The sequence below is a fragment of the Oncorhynchus nerka genome, linkage group LG25, assembly GCF_034236695.1.
Source record: "Oncorhynchus nerka isolate Pitt River linkage group LG25, Oner_Uvic_2.0, whole genome shotgun sequence".
NCBI classification, from domain to species: Eukaryota; Metazoa; Chordata; class Actinopteri; order Salmoniformes; family Salmonidae; genus Oncorhynchus; species Oncorhynchus nerka.
This window is the reverse complement of record NC_088420.1, coordinates 57,292,097-57,306,636: the sequence shown is the minus strand read 5'-3', so window position 1 is coordinate 57,306,636 and position 14,540 is coordinate 57,292,097. Positions and strand designations below refer to the sequence as shown.

The following is a 14,540-nucleotide window of genomic DNA, read 5'->3' as shown; positions in this document are numbered from 1 at the left end:
TTCCGATGGTCTCTGACAATCGTTCACTGTGGTCTGATTGTGACTTACAGTCTTTGATGAGAGTGGTTTGGACTCCAACGCTGTGGTGCGGTATGGTTTGGGGAAGCATGGTGGTTTGGGGGCTACAGCCGAGGATGGAGAGGGCCCTGGCTTCTGGGGCTGAGTGATCTTTGGTTTGGCGGCCACCGGTGGCTTCTACATGCCTAGAGAGAGAGAGAGAAAGAGAGAGAGAGAACAGGCATTAAAAACATAGGAAAAGTGACACCATCACCCTCATACATGTCAAACAGTCCTAACTGAAAGTAAAAGTTAGAGTTCTAAAGATTACATTTTTATTGATCATTCTAGTATAAGAAAATCCTGGAACTCTAGAATACAAATGACAGTTAAATGCTCTGTAAAAGCTAACAGATGCTGGGCTAACAAGGAGAAAGGGGTGTGTGCCTCCACTCAGAGGGTTGACATATGGGTAAATCCATTTGAATTCAATCACTTTTTGAGAGGATCCCTTTTGATTTTAAAACAAAACTCTTTATACATTTGGCAGTGAAAGAAGTGTTCAAAAAGTGACTTTTTAGACCTGAATGCCAAAACACTCAGGAGATAAAGGTGCTCAAAGTGAACCCATTTTGCATACCCCACCATACCATGAGACATCCATGTCTTCAACACTGGAAAATATAAACGGTCGACTTTGCTTACAAACGGTGTTTGTAAAATTGTCATTTTTCATCCTTTAAACATTTATCTAACAGCACACATACTCCATGTTTTTACATGTTGCAGCTTTAGACCCTGTTTGACATCTTCTGAGTTGTTTGTGTTGTCCCCCGCCATCGGTTGAGACACAACATGCTCTTGACTACAGGGTGGGTCTCATTTCAATCATAGAAATATCATTCATAGAATGAACCCATCCCTTCAGACCACTGCAATTTACCTGGTACACCATTGACATATACATTGAAAATGTTTACGTATAATTACTACCACAAAGATGACCGCTGGTCCTGTGTATTCTATGATCTATATTTCAATAGGTTTCTATGGAGGTTTTCTGTGGGGGTACTGAGAAGCTGGCTCCCAAGTGGGTGGGCCTATGTCCTCCAAGGCCCAGTCATGTGAAATCCATAGATTAGGGCCTCATTTATTTCCTTATATGAACTGTAGCTCAGTAAACACTTTTACATTGTTGCATTTATATTTTTGTTCAGTATAGATCTGAACTGCTGACAGGAATAGAGAGGGAGAGAGGCAGTGGTTTGGCTTGTCCTTCAGCAAAATCAGCACTGTCTGAAAACCAAACTGCTATTGTGTATTATTTATTCCCACTCAGTTTGGCCTGATCGGTGTGCCACTTTTCTGAACAAAACAATGCAATGTAATACAGTCAACTGAAAGCAAAGAGAACAGTTTCCTTTTCTTTTAATGCAACGCCAAAAACAAAGAGTATGCTGTGATGGATGGACATTATATTAAGAATCTCTTGGTTAATTCATTTTTACTCATCACAGACATTTGGGAGTTAACCCCTAAACTACCTGCTCTGTAGTTGTTTGAACTTAACTTTGTCGTTGTGCCTGCAGTATTGGGACAATCAAAACTAGCCTACACTAGGCCTATGCACTAGGGCCACCAAATCGCTCCAACAATGTGGTGATTCATATGTTTTACTTAATTTAAAAAATATATATATATATATAATCCCAAATGTATCATTGTTTAAGGTTTGTGTAATGCCTAATCTCTACATGGGTAAATTAAGCTTGCTTTTCAAATCCTCTAACCCAATCGAAATCCATTAATACGTCTCATCAACTACAGCCTGTCAATTCCCCTGCGCTCATGAAGATGATTCATGTCGCACACACATTCCTCCGGCTGACTTTTAAAATATTTTCTTCCAATGGAAACCGCCCGCTTTCTTCTTTCAGGTGCATTGTCAAGACTCGAGTGTGGTGTCAAAACTTTGTAAGTAATCTTGCTATCCACCCGTTAGATTTGGTAACATTTCTTCTTTTGATCCTGAACAGGCAATGGTTGCGCTGCACTGATCCGCTCCGATGTTATCAACTCTGCCTGTGAAGTCTACGCTGTGAGCACCGATGTATAAAGGAGTTTATTCACAACATATCCACTAGGGGGCTCACAACTCCACAAATCAAATATACATCTGTAGGGTAGATTGAGTGCTATGATTTGGGGCAAGCTCAAGAACCTCACATACAAACATTGAATTAACATTTTACAAAACGTTACAAGCTACTATTTCAATGAAGAACTATCTATACAGGAACTTCACAGGGACTTCAAGGATGTGCTCTCTCAGGTCGTGGACATTCATTACTGATATGGTCAGAGAGTTGCAGTAGATGCCTTGCATATGTTTTTACATGTTTTTTAAAATTTATTTTTGTTTTATTTGTATGCAATCGCTGTCAGTGTTTACGTTTCCAATCGGATGTCTGTAAAGCCTATTGTATTTGTCAATCCCAGTATTTATTCATATGTTTAATAAAAAATGCTTCACAAAAAAATTGCCTGTGCTCAACAATGGTAGTAATAGGCCTATATATTTGTTTGCTGAATATTGTATGTACCATCACATATTGTGTGCTGAAGTTGAATATAATTCTCCGTCATCAGTGCTAATAACAGCAACTAAGCAACGGAGTTGTGTGGAAAAATGAATACGCTGGAGTTCAGTATGCAAGTTAAGAGATTTGTGTCAGGAAGTACGTAAGGAACTAAAGTCTTCATTCATATCTTCAGTACCTTTATCACCGTGAACATTCCACAGAATAGGCTATTCTAAAACCATTATTGCTCTACACACTGACACTACATTGTCACGATATCAGTTAGTGAATCACTCAGTGAGGAAGTAACTCTCTCCATCCCTCTCTCTCTATTCAATTTCAATTTAAGGGCTTTATTGGCATGAGTAACACATGTTTACATTGCCAAAACAAGTGAAATAGATCATAAAGAAAAGTGAAATAAACAATACAAAATGAACAGTGAACATTACATTCACAAACGTTCCTAAAGACAGTGTTGTAATGATGTACAAATAGTTCAAGTACAAAAGGGAAAATAAACATAATATAGGATGTATTCACAGAATTTTTTGTTCTTCACTGGTTGCCCTTTTCTTGTGGCAACAGGTCACAAATCTTGCTGCTGCGATGGCACACTGTGGTATTTTCACCCAATAGATAACGGAGTTTATCAAAATTGGATTTGTTTTTTCAAATTCTTTGTGGGTCTGTGTAACCTGAAGGAAATATGTGTCTCTAATATGGTCATATATTTGGCAGGAGGTTAGGAAGTGCAGCTCAGTTTCCACCTCATTTTGTGGGCAGTGTGCACATAGCCTGTCTTCTCTTGAGAGCCAGGTCTGCCTTTGGCGGCCTTTCTCAATAGCAAAGCTCACTGAGTCTATACATAGTCAAAGATTTCCTTAATTTTAGGTCAGTCACAGTGGTCAGGAATTCTGTCACTGCATACTCTCTGTTTACAGCCAAATAGCATTCTAGTTTGCTCTGTTTTTTTGTAAATTCTTTCCAATGTGTCAAGTAATTTTCTTTTTCTTTTCTCATGATTTGGTTGGGTCTAATTTTGTTGCTGTCCTGGGGCTCTGTGGGGTCAGTTTGTGTTCTTGAACAAAGCCCCAGGACCACCTTGCTTAGGGGGCTCTTCTCCAGGTTCATTTCTCTGTAGGTGATGGTTTTGTTATGGAAGGTTTGGGAATTGCTTCCTTTTAGATGGTTGTTGAATTTAACAGCTCTTTTCTGGATTTTTATCATTAGCGGGTATCGGCCTAATTCTACTCTGCGTGCATTATTTGATGTTTTACATTGTACACAGAGGATATTTTTGCAGTCTCAATTAGGTGTTTGTCCCATTTTGTGAATTCTTGGTTGGTAAGCGGACGCCAGACCTCACAACCATAAAGGCCAATGGGTTCTATAACTTTCAAGTATTTTTAGCCAGATCGAAATGTCGAAATTTATGCTCCTTTTGGTGCCATAGAAGGCCCTTCTTGCAAAGTCTCTCAGGTCATTCACAGCTTTGTGGAAGTTACCTGTGGAGCTGCAGACTGTTCTTGTGCCCTCGCCAATTCGTTGTTATATATGTTGAATAGGGTGAGGCTTAAGCTTCATCCCTGTCTCCCCCCCCCCCCCCCCGGACCTGTGGAAAGAAAAGTCTGTGTTTTTGTCAATTTTAACCGCACAGTGGTTGTTTGTGTTATAATGTCGTATGTTTTCCATCAATTTGTATAGCAGGCCCTCATGCCAAATTGGGTTGAAAGCTTTTTTGAAATTAACAAAGCATGAGGAGACTTTGCCTTTGTTTTGGTTTGTTTGTTTGTCAATTAAGGTGTGCATGGTGAATACGTGGTCTGTCGACTGTAATTTGGTGAAAAGCCAATTTGACATTTGCTCAGTACATTGTTTTCACAGAGGAAATGTATGAGTCTGCTGTTAATGATAATGCAGAGGATTTTCCCAAGGTTGCTGTTGACGCATATCCCCTGGTAGTTATTGAGGTCAAATTTGTCTCCACTTTTGTGGACTGGGGTGATCAGTCTTGGTTCTAAATGTTGGGGAATATGCCAGAGCTGAAGATTATGTCAACGAGTTTAAGTATAGCCAATTTAAATTTGTGGTCTGTATATTTTATCATTTCATTTAGGTATCCCACAAGCCTTTTTGGGTTGGAGGGTTTGTATTTTGTCCTGTAGTTCAGTCAATGTAATTGGAGAATCCAGTGGGTTCTGGTAGTCTTTAATAGTAGGGGCAGCAGGGTAGCCTAGTGGATAGAGCTTTTGACTAGTAACCGGAAGGTTGCAAGTTCAAATCCCCGAGCTGACAAGGTACAAATCTGTCGTTCTGCCCCTGAACAGGCAGTTAACCCACTGTTCCCAGGCCGTCATTGAAAATAAGAATTTGTTCTTAACTGACTTGCCTAGTTAAATAAAGGTAAAATTTAAAAAATAGTTGATACTAAGATTTATATTTGATCATGTATATGTTTTTGCTGTTTGTCCTTTGTTAAAGAGCCAAAAATATAACTCTTCGTGTTGTTGTTTGTTTGGAGTTTTCCAGTTTTCACAGAAGTGGTTAGATTCTATGGATTCTTCAATTACATTGAGCTGATTTCTGACGTGCTGTTCCGTCTTTTTCTGTAGTGTATTTCTGTATTGTTTTCGTGATTCACCATAGTGAAGGCACAGGCTCAGGTTTTCTGGGCCTCTATGTTTTTGGTTGGATAGGTTTCTCAAATTATTTCTTAGTTTTTAAAAATTCTTCCTCAAACCATTCGTCATTGTTGTTCATTTTCTTAGGTTGTCTGCTTTACATTTTTTAGATTTGATAGGGAACCTGAGAGGTCAAATATACTATTTACGTTTTCTACTGCTAAATTTAAGACTTCACTATTACAGTGAAACATTTTGTCCAGAAAATTGTCTAGAAGGGACTGAATTTGTTGTTGCCTAATTGTTTTTTAGTAAATTTCCACACTACTTTCCTTCCATCTATTGCATTTCTTAATAATATTCCTTTGGCTTTGATGCCTCATGAATGGTATAGCACTGTTCAAGTAGAGTGTGATTTTGCTGTACGCAAATTCACTAGCTCCTCAACGACCGCAACAGCAGCTGGGGAAGCAAACCACTTCGTTGAACAAGGATCCGTGGAAAATCTTTGTGAACGTGTAAACAGACGAGATAACAGCTGAATTAAACTGCTCTGAAGCATTGTTACTTTGTCAACTGAATAACGGAAACAGTCGTCGCTTTTCGCCGGTACCGAGGATAATACAAAACTTCCCAAAGAGGAATTCTTCATTCAGGATGTCGGAGTGAAACAAAGAGGTCTGGGGGCATTCCTGTCAGATAGGGGTTGGACTTCATCCGTGTGGCCTTCTCTGAATGGGAAAGATGGAAAGGGAGTTACAATGGTGGAAAGGACAGCTAGCAGGGGATATCCATCAGTCCCTCCGCATCAAGGAGTTGAAGCTGCCTGTGTATCGGGCCCACTCCCCTCAGATAGGGATGCGTCGGTACTTTGCAGACCTGCTGGCCATACTGTCGAACCGCTACCAGCTGTGTCCTACAGCCAGACACCTGTCTGTCTACCTACTGGACCTGTTCATGGATCACTACGATGTGGCCGTCAAACAGCTCTACATCATCGCTCTGTCCTGCCTGCTCCTCGCCAGTAAGTTTGAGGAGAGGGAGGACCGGGTACCTAAGTTGGAGCAGCTCAACTCCCTGGGCTTCATGTGTTCTCTGAACCTTGTTCTCAACAAGAGAGACCTCATCAAGATGGAGCTGCTGCTGTTGGAGACGTTCAGCTGGAACCTGTGTATGCCCACCCCGGCCCACTTCATAGACTACTACCTCCAGGCCTCGGTGCAGGAGGGAGACCTGTACAACGGCTGGCCTCTCTCCTCCCTCTCCAAGACCAAAACCTTTATGGACAAGTACACACACTACTTCCTGGAGGTGTCACTGCAAGACCATGCGTTCCTGAGTTTCCGTCTCAGGTGGCGGCAGCGTGCGTAGCGGCGTCTCGTATCTGTCTCCAGATTTCTCCTAGCTGGACCACGTCTCTACACCTACTGACTGGCTACACCTGGGGCCACCTCACACACTGCATCAAACTCATGCTGCTTGCACATGACCGCGACGTGAAGGAGGCCAACAAACCCAAATCCACCCCTCTGTTGTCTCGATCCGCCTCTCTCCAGTCTCACCCTCCTCTCTCCCACCTCTCACCGGTCCCAGCCATCCAGAGACCAGCTACCTCCTCCTCCACCCCCCAGCAGCTCTTCTTCCAGCCCAGCCCAGTGGGCTTCCCACACCTCTCCCCCTCCCTGTCCCAGCTCCACGCGCTAGCCGACTCCCAGGCTTTGGAGCCTCCTGGAGTCAACATGTCCCAGGTCTTCCTCCAGAGCCACAGGATGGGGCTGCTCACCGGGGCCAACACCATGACCTCCACAGCAGGGGCCTTCCCCTCCTATCCTAGCCTGACTTCAGGGCTGCAGCCTGGGGCTCGGGTGGCACCGCTGGCCTTGCAGGGCCCCATCTCCATGCAGGTAGCCTTGGCTGCGGAGCCGAGACACTGCCTCAGCATGGCCTACAGCCGGGGGTACCTGGGGGCGTGGGCCCCCACCACACCTTCACGGCAGCGGGCTGCTTCGACAGATGACGCCAGGAGACAGAGGAGAGGATGAACAGCAAACCACCCAGAGCCAGGGACAGGGAGCGCTACAATCCTCTCCCATCACTACTTCCTCCTCCTCTCCGGTCCCTGGCAGACCTCCTCACTCTCTCCATCAGCACCCCGCCCCCTCCTTGGCCGCCCCTTGCCCTGCGGCCCCCACCTTCAGACAGAGACGGAGAGAAAGACTGCTCAAACGCAAGCAAAGGTCGAAGGCTACCGATGACCCCGTGGATGTCATCACACTGACATGACGCCACTGACTGATGTTAAACACGGTGTTCTAATCACGTCACAGGAACGTGAAGCCAAGGCAGAAGCATTAAAACACTGTAGAATGGTCACCGTATGTCCCTGGTTAAAATGCTGTTATCACTGTGAACCAGAGGCTATGCAGCATGATTCCTCCTCAGTGCCTCCTGGGTTTTGACCAGAGTGATTTCTGTCTGTGAATTCAGCTGAAGATGAAGTGCTGCTCGATCTCTCTCTCTCTCTCTCTCTCTCTCTCTCTCTCTCTCTCTCTCTCTCTCTCTCTCTCTCTCTCTCTCGCTGTAATCAACTCTACTGAAGACGAGAAATAGGCCAGTAAATTAAAGTTTTGAGCTGCTGAATTGGGAACAGTGGTATGACTTGTTATAAGCAGACATACCAGTGAGTTGAAGATGCTATGTGACATAGGTGAATGGTGAATGCACCAATTTGTAAGTCGCTCTGGATAAGAGCGTCTGCTAAATGACTTAAATGTAAATGTAAATCTGATAGGGGTGTCAGTGGACTGACTGTGAACACTCTAAGAGACTCTGGGTTGAGGTCAGTGATAAAGTAGTCTACAGTACTACTGCCAAGAGATGAGCTACCGTAGGAGTCCCCTTGAAACCTACCATTGACTATGTACATACCCAGCGTCCAACAGAGCTGTAGGAGTTGTGACCCATTTTTATTGGTTATGTTGTCATAGGGGGCATATGAGGGAGGAAATGCTGTCACCTCCAGGTAGGTGTTTGTCCCCCTGTGTGCTGAGGGTGTCAGGTTATTGTCCAGTTCTGGCATTTAGAATGCCACAGGTTAGTACATGTCCCCGGGCCTGGAAATGGTTGATCTCCCCCTTCTAGAATGTAGAAGCTGTCATCGTTAAAGTATGGGGATTCTATTGGGAGGATATAGGTAGCACACACAAGGACATTTTTCTTTGTTTAGATCATTTCCTTGTTAATTTCTAGCCAGATGTAAAATGTTCATGTTTTGACTAATTTAACAGAGTGGGTTAGGTCTACTCTATTTCAAATTAGCATACCCCCTGAGTCTCTTCCCTGTTTCACACCTGGTAGTTTGGTGGATGTGACTACCAGCTCTCTGTAACCTAGAGGGCAACCAGTGGATCTGTCTCCTTTATACCATGTTTCTTGTAGGATGACAATGTCTGTATTTCTAATTTATTTGATGAAGTCTGGGTTCCTGCTCTTTAGGCCGAAGGCAGATGATCTCAGACCTTGTATATTCCAGGAAGAGATAGTAAAAGCTTTGTGTTCCACAGTGTCTAGATTTGTTTTGGTGTGGTTTAGGCACAGACCATCACAGTAGGTGTGAGCAGGGCATGTTGAGCATCTGATACATACCTCTTGTCGCAAGATGAGGCTTTGGCGGGTGTAATAGTGGGAGTTCGGCCTGTTTCTCTGCTCACGACCTGGCATATGTCCTGCTGTCATGTTGAGGTCCTTTCCACACGGGCGGGGGTCATGGGGTGGGCAAAAGGGGCATAGGTCTGATATGGGGGGACTTATATAGGGTGTGGCCAGGGTTTGCTTTGGGTGTGGCTGGTGATGCTGTGGTCTGGGTGTAGGTCCTTTTGACGTGGGTTCTCTCTGTGCAGGTCCTTTAGGAGGTAGTCTTGCAGGTCTGGGAGGGTGTCTTGCTGGTCTGGGTGGGGTGTCCATTGCTCTGTTGCTCCTATGTGAGATGCTGGGGCTACGGTTGAGGGTGATGTCCTTCAGGGTCCTGGCAAAAATTGGGATTGCTGCTTTGTAGAGGTGGACCAGGTTGACATTAGGTTTTGAGACACAGTCTCGCGAAATGCTTGCTTTCACCCACTGTATAGTGGCAGGGTGAAAGTATTTTCGTGGTAGCAGGGCAGAGATAACCACTTGTGCGTTGGGGAAAGTGGAAGAAGCTCTCTAGAAAGTGGAAGAAGAACCCTTTCCTGCTGGGCCCTCAGGTCATTTGTGCCCATGTGAATTATGATGTGGCTGGGGGACAACAGCTCCAGGGACTCTGTCCTCTGTGTTTGTCCTCTGACAACAGCTCCAGGTTTGTCCTCTGACAACAGCTAGTGTGTTTGTCCTCTGACAACAGCTCCAGGGCATGTTTGTCCTCTGAGCTCCAGGGACTGTTTGTCCTCTGACAACAGCTCCAGGGATGCAGTGTTTGTCCAGGACTAGTGTTTGTCCTCTGACAACAGCTCCAGGGACTAGTGTTTGTCCTCTGACAACAGCTCCAGGGCATGCCTCTAGTGTTTTTGTCCTCTGACAACAGCTCCAGGACAACCTCTGAGCTCCAGGGCATGCCTAGTGTTTGTCCTCTGACAACAGCTCCAGGGACTAGTGTTTGTCCTCTGACAACAGCTCCAGGGCATGCCTAGTGTTTGTCCTCTGACAACAGCTCCAGGGCATGCCTAGTGTTTGTCCTCTGACAACAGCTCCAGGGACTAGTGTTTGTCCTCTGACAACAGCTCCAGGGACTAGTGTTTGTCCTCTGACAACAGCTCCAGGACCATGCCTAGTGTTTGTCCTCTGACAACAGCTCCAGGGACTAGTGTTTGTCCTCTGACAACAGCTCCAGGGACTAGTGTTTGTCCTCTGACAACAGCTCCAGGGACTAGTGTTTGTCCTCTGACAACAGCTCCAGGGCATGCCTAGTGTTTGTCCTCTGACAACAGCTCCAGGGCATGCCTAGTGTTTGTCCTCTGACACACAGCTCCAGGGACTGCCTAGTGTTTGTCCTCTGACAACAGCTCCAGGGACTTGTTTGTCCTCTGACAACAGCTCCAGGGACTAGTGTTTGTCCTCTGACAACAGCTCCAGGACCATGCCTAGTGTTTGTCCTCTGACAACAGCTCCAGGGCATGCCTCTGACAACAGCTCCAGGGACTTGTTTGTCCTCTGACAACAGCTCCAGGGACTAGTGTTTGTCCTCTGACAACAGCTCCAGGGCATGCCTAGTGTTTGTCCTCTGACAACAGCTCCAGGGCATGCCTAGTGTTTGTCCTCTGACAACAGCTCCAGGGCATGCCTAGTGTTTGTCCTCTGACAACAGCTCCAGGGACTAGTGTTTGTCCTCTGACAACAGCTCCAGGGACTAGTGTTTGTCCTCTGACAACAGCTCCAGGGACTAGTGTTTGTCCTCTGACAACAGCTCCAGGACCTCTGACCAGCTCCAGGGAGCTCCAGGGACTTGTTTGTCCTCTGACAACAGCTCCAGGGACTAGTGTTTGTCCTCTGACAACAGCTCCAGGACCATGCCTAGTGTTTGTCCTCTGACAACAGCTCCAGGGACTAGTGTTTGTCCTCTGACAACAGCTCCAGGGACTAGTGTTTGTCCTCTGACAACAGCTCCAGGACCATGCCTAGTGTTTGTCCTCTGACAACAGTGGACCATTTGTCCTCTGACAACAGCTCCAGGGCATGCCTAGTGTTTGTCCTCTGACAACAGCTCCAGGGACTAGTGTTTGTCCTCTGGGACTAGTGTTTGTCCTCTGACAACAGCTCCAGGGACTAGTGTTTGTCCTCTGACAACAGCTCCAGGACCATGCCTAGTGTTTGTCCATGCTCCAGGGACTAGTGTTTGTCCTCTGACAACAGCTCCAGGGACTAGTGTTTGTCCTCTGACAACAGCTCCAGGACCATGCCTAGTGTTTGTCCTCTGACAACAGCTCCAGGGACTAGTGTTTGTCCTCTGACAACAGCTCCAGGACCATGCCTAGTGTTTGTCCTCTGACAACAGCTCCAGGGACTAGTGTTTGTCCTCTGACAACAGCTCCAGGACCATGCCATGTTTGTCCTCTGACAACAGCTCCAGGGACTAGTGTTTGTCCTCTGACAACAGCTCCAGGACCATGCCTCTGACAACAGCTCCAGGGCCATGCCTAGTGTTTGTCCTCTGACAACAGCTCCATGCCTAGTGTTTGGGCACCAGAGTTTAGCCTCTTTGTGTTTGGGAAAAAGTTTATCCTCTTGAATGTATTTGCCATTTGAGTCAATGAGGAGCACAATCTCTGGCTTTTGTGTGTTCTTGGTGGATGTGTGGGGAGTTGTCAAGAGAGCTATCAGGGGAGCAGACACGGGAGCTGTTAGGAGGGGTGGGGTCTGTTGGGTTGGTGGGTCCTGTGTTGTCTGTCACATTGTGGTGTTGAGGTTGTGTTCTGGGTCTGAGGTGGGCTGTTCTGCTGGCTTGTCTGGGGGAGTGTTCTGCTCTCTGTCACACCTCAGCTTTATAACCTCCTCCTTCAGTGACACGTGTGCCTCTTTAAGTTCTCTCACCTCAGTCCGTAGAGCAGCAAGCTCTCTCAGAGAGCCGTCCATCTCCACCTTCTGCCCCCCGGGTCTTGTGGCGGGGTGTTGTTTTGTGTGTTTGTTCTGTCTGTATTGTTTGGACTAGCTCTCTGAGCTCCACCACGTCTCTTTCCAGCTCTGGGAATTTATCCCTCTCAATGATGGAGGAGCAGTGCAGTTGTGGGACCTGGGTGTGTTCAGGCCATAGCCCGGTGCACCTAACTCCCTCACTGAGTCACTTAGTCAGAATCAGGAAGTGTCTCTCTCAGCTGATGTTTCACAAAAGGATGAGAGGGGAAAGGGCAGGGTTGATACTATCAAATATTTTATAAGTAAACTGAGATAGACCACAGTCTGTCATTTCCAATGGGAACAAATGAGTCATAGTGGGCAGAACAAGCAAGGAGGTGGGCAGAGCCAAGCAGGAGCTAGCACCTTCTAAACAACACCATTTTTTCAAACTTTTGCAAAGGGAAAAGTCTACAAAGCTTAGTCCACTCTTTTCATAATTGATTTTAGTTTTGGGAACAGAAAACTGTATGGAGATCAAATGTTTAATCGATGACAAAATTTGCAGAATTCCATCCACTCCCACTGCCCGCCATCGGGCTTCCTCTCACTACCATATTTGGTAGTGAGTGGAAACGCCAAGCGGATGCTTCACATTAATACCTCCAGTGAAATATCTGTCTCATTGATACTATTATCTTTGGAATACACGTATACAGTAAAATAACAAGGAGATTACAGGCAGATGATCCCTCTTGTTTCTTTCCCTTTTGAACATTGACGCCATCTTTATTTGCTAACAGAAAAATAGTAACATCCACTGAGTTATGTACATGATAAAATGCAAAAGTTCAGTAAGAATACATCATTGAGATAAAAATAAAAAACACAACAGTGGTAGGCTTGATCACAGACAACAACGAGACAGCCTATAGGGAGGAGGTCACAGACCTGGCCGTGTGGTGCCTGGACAGAAATCTCTCCCTCAACATGATCAAGACAAAGGAGATGATTGTGGACTACAGGAAAAAGAGGACTGAGCATGCCCCCATTCTCATCGACGGGGCTGCATTTGCGCAGGTTGAGAGCTTCAAGTTCCTTGGTGTTCACATCACCCACAAAATTAGCATGGTCCAAGTACACCAAGACAGTCGTGAAGAGGGCACAACAAAACCTATTCCCCCTCAGGACACTGAAAAGATTTGGCATGGGTCCTCAGATCCTCAAAAGGTTCTACAACTGCACCATCGAGAGCATCCTGACTTGTTGCATCAATGCCTGGTATGGCAACTGTTCAGCCTCCGACCGCAAGGTCAACAGCTAATCAAATTGCTACCCAGACTACTTGCATTGCCCCACCCCTCACCCCCTATTGTGCGCTATTGCTATTCTCTGTTTATTATTTATTCATAGTCACTTTAACTCTACCTACATGTACATATTACCTCAATTACCTCAACTAACACATTGACTCTGTACCGGTACCCCCTGTATGTAGCCTCGCCATTGTTATTTTACTACTGCTCTTTAATTATTATTATTTGTTACTTTTGTTTCTTGTTTTTTACTCATCTATTTTTTACTTAACACGTATTTTTCTTAAAACTGCATTGTTGGTTAAGGGCTTGAAAGTAAGCATTTCCCTGTAAGGTCTGCACCTGTTGTATTCGGTGCATGTGACAAATAACATTTGATTTGATTTGGTCCTCCTGGTTCATCTTTGGTATTTGAGGCATTCCATTCCACTATGAACGCCAGGCCGTCCCTCCTCCTCCTTCTGCTCCTGCTCCTCCTCCTCCCCCTCCTTCTCCTCCTCCTTACTTGTGGCTTGACGTCTCCTTAGGGGCGGAGGATGGGTGCTTTGTTTAGGCCATTCTCTACTTGCTTGGTTGTCTGCAATTTTCTGTATTAAATGAAGTCATTCTTTATGAGAAAGAGCCCCACCTAACTCAGAGTGAAGTGAGAGGTCACACACATATTGATAAATTGACACACTCAAGTAATTGAAACAGCAACTATGGGAAATACGGATATCTTGTGTTGCAGGCAAAGGTATAGAAATAGATCAAATAGAGTAGAATTTAATTTAATAGAATACGAGCCAGTCTGGATACATACCTCCTCGCTCCTCTGGTACTGTAGAAGTAAACTCCCTCAACTCGCTCAACAACTGAGGGGCCACATGCTTGTATGCATCCATTTGGTTCATGTCATCCAGCCAGTCCAGATTCCTCCCACCACCCATGTTCATTAGTCTGTTAACAGTGGGGAGATATGAGGTTTATCACTTATGAAGGTTTTATTTTGCACTTTGTATGCATTATCGTTGTTTTTTAATAAAACTTTTGATAACTCATCCTTGTCCTCAACACACTGTGCTTGCAAAGGCTATCAATAAATTAAAATAATAGAAAATATAGAAATGCAAAAAAATAACAACAGTATTATTAACCACTAAGCAACAACAACAAAAAACACAGACTTAATGCCCTAAATGCGTTACCAATAAAGACCTACTTTGTTTGTTGCCAAAAGTGCACCAGCATTTGCAGTGGTGGAAAAAGTAGGCTTACCCAATTTTCATACTTGGTTAAAAGTAAATAGAAAATGACTCAAGTAAAATTTAAAGTAATCCATTAGCTTAATACTACTTGAGTAAAATTCTAAAAGTATTTGGTTTTAAATATACTTAAGTATCAACAGTAAATGTAATGGCTAAAATATTCTTAAGTATCAAAAGTAAAATAAAAAGTAT

The 14,540-nt window shown here is 44.8% G+C and overlaps 1 pseudogene; it reads left to right on the top strand.

The window, feature by feature from the left end:
- Window positions 1-5,699: 5,699 nt before the first annotated feature.
- LOC115109004 (cyclin-J-like) lies at window positions 5,700-7,220 on the top strand (annotated as a pseudogene).
- The last annotated feature ends 7,320 nt before the right edge of the window (window positions 7,221-14,540 follow it).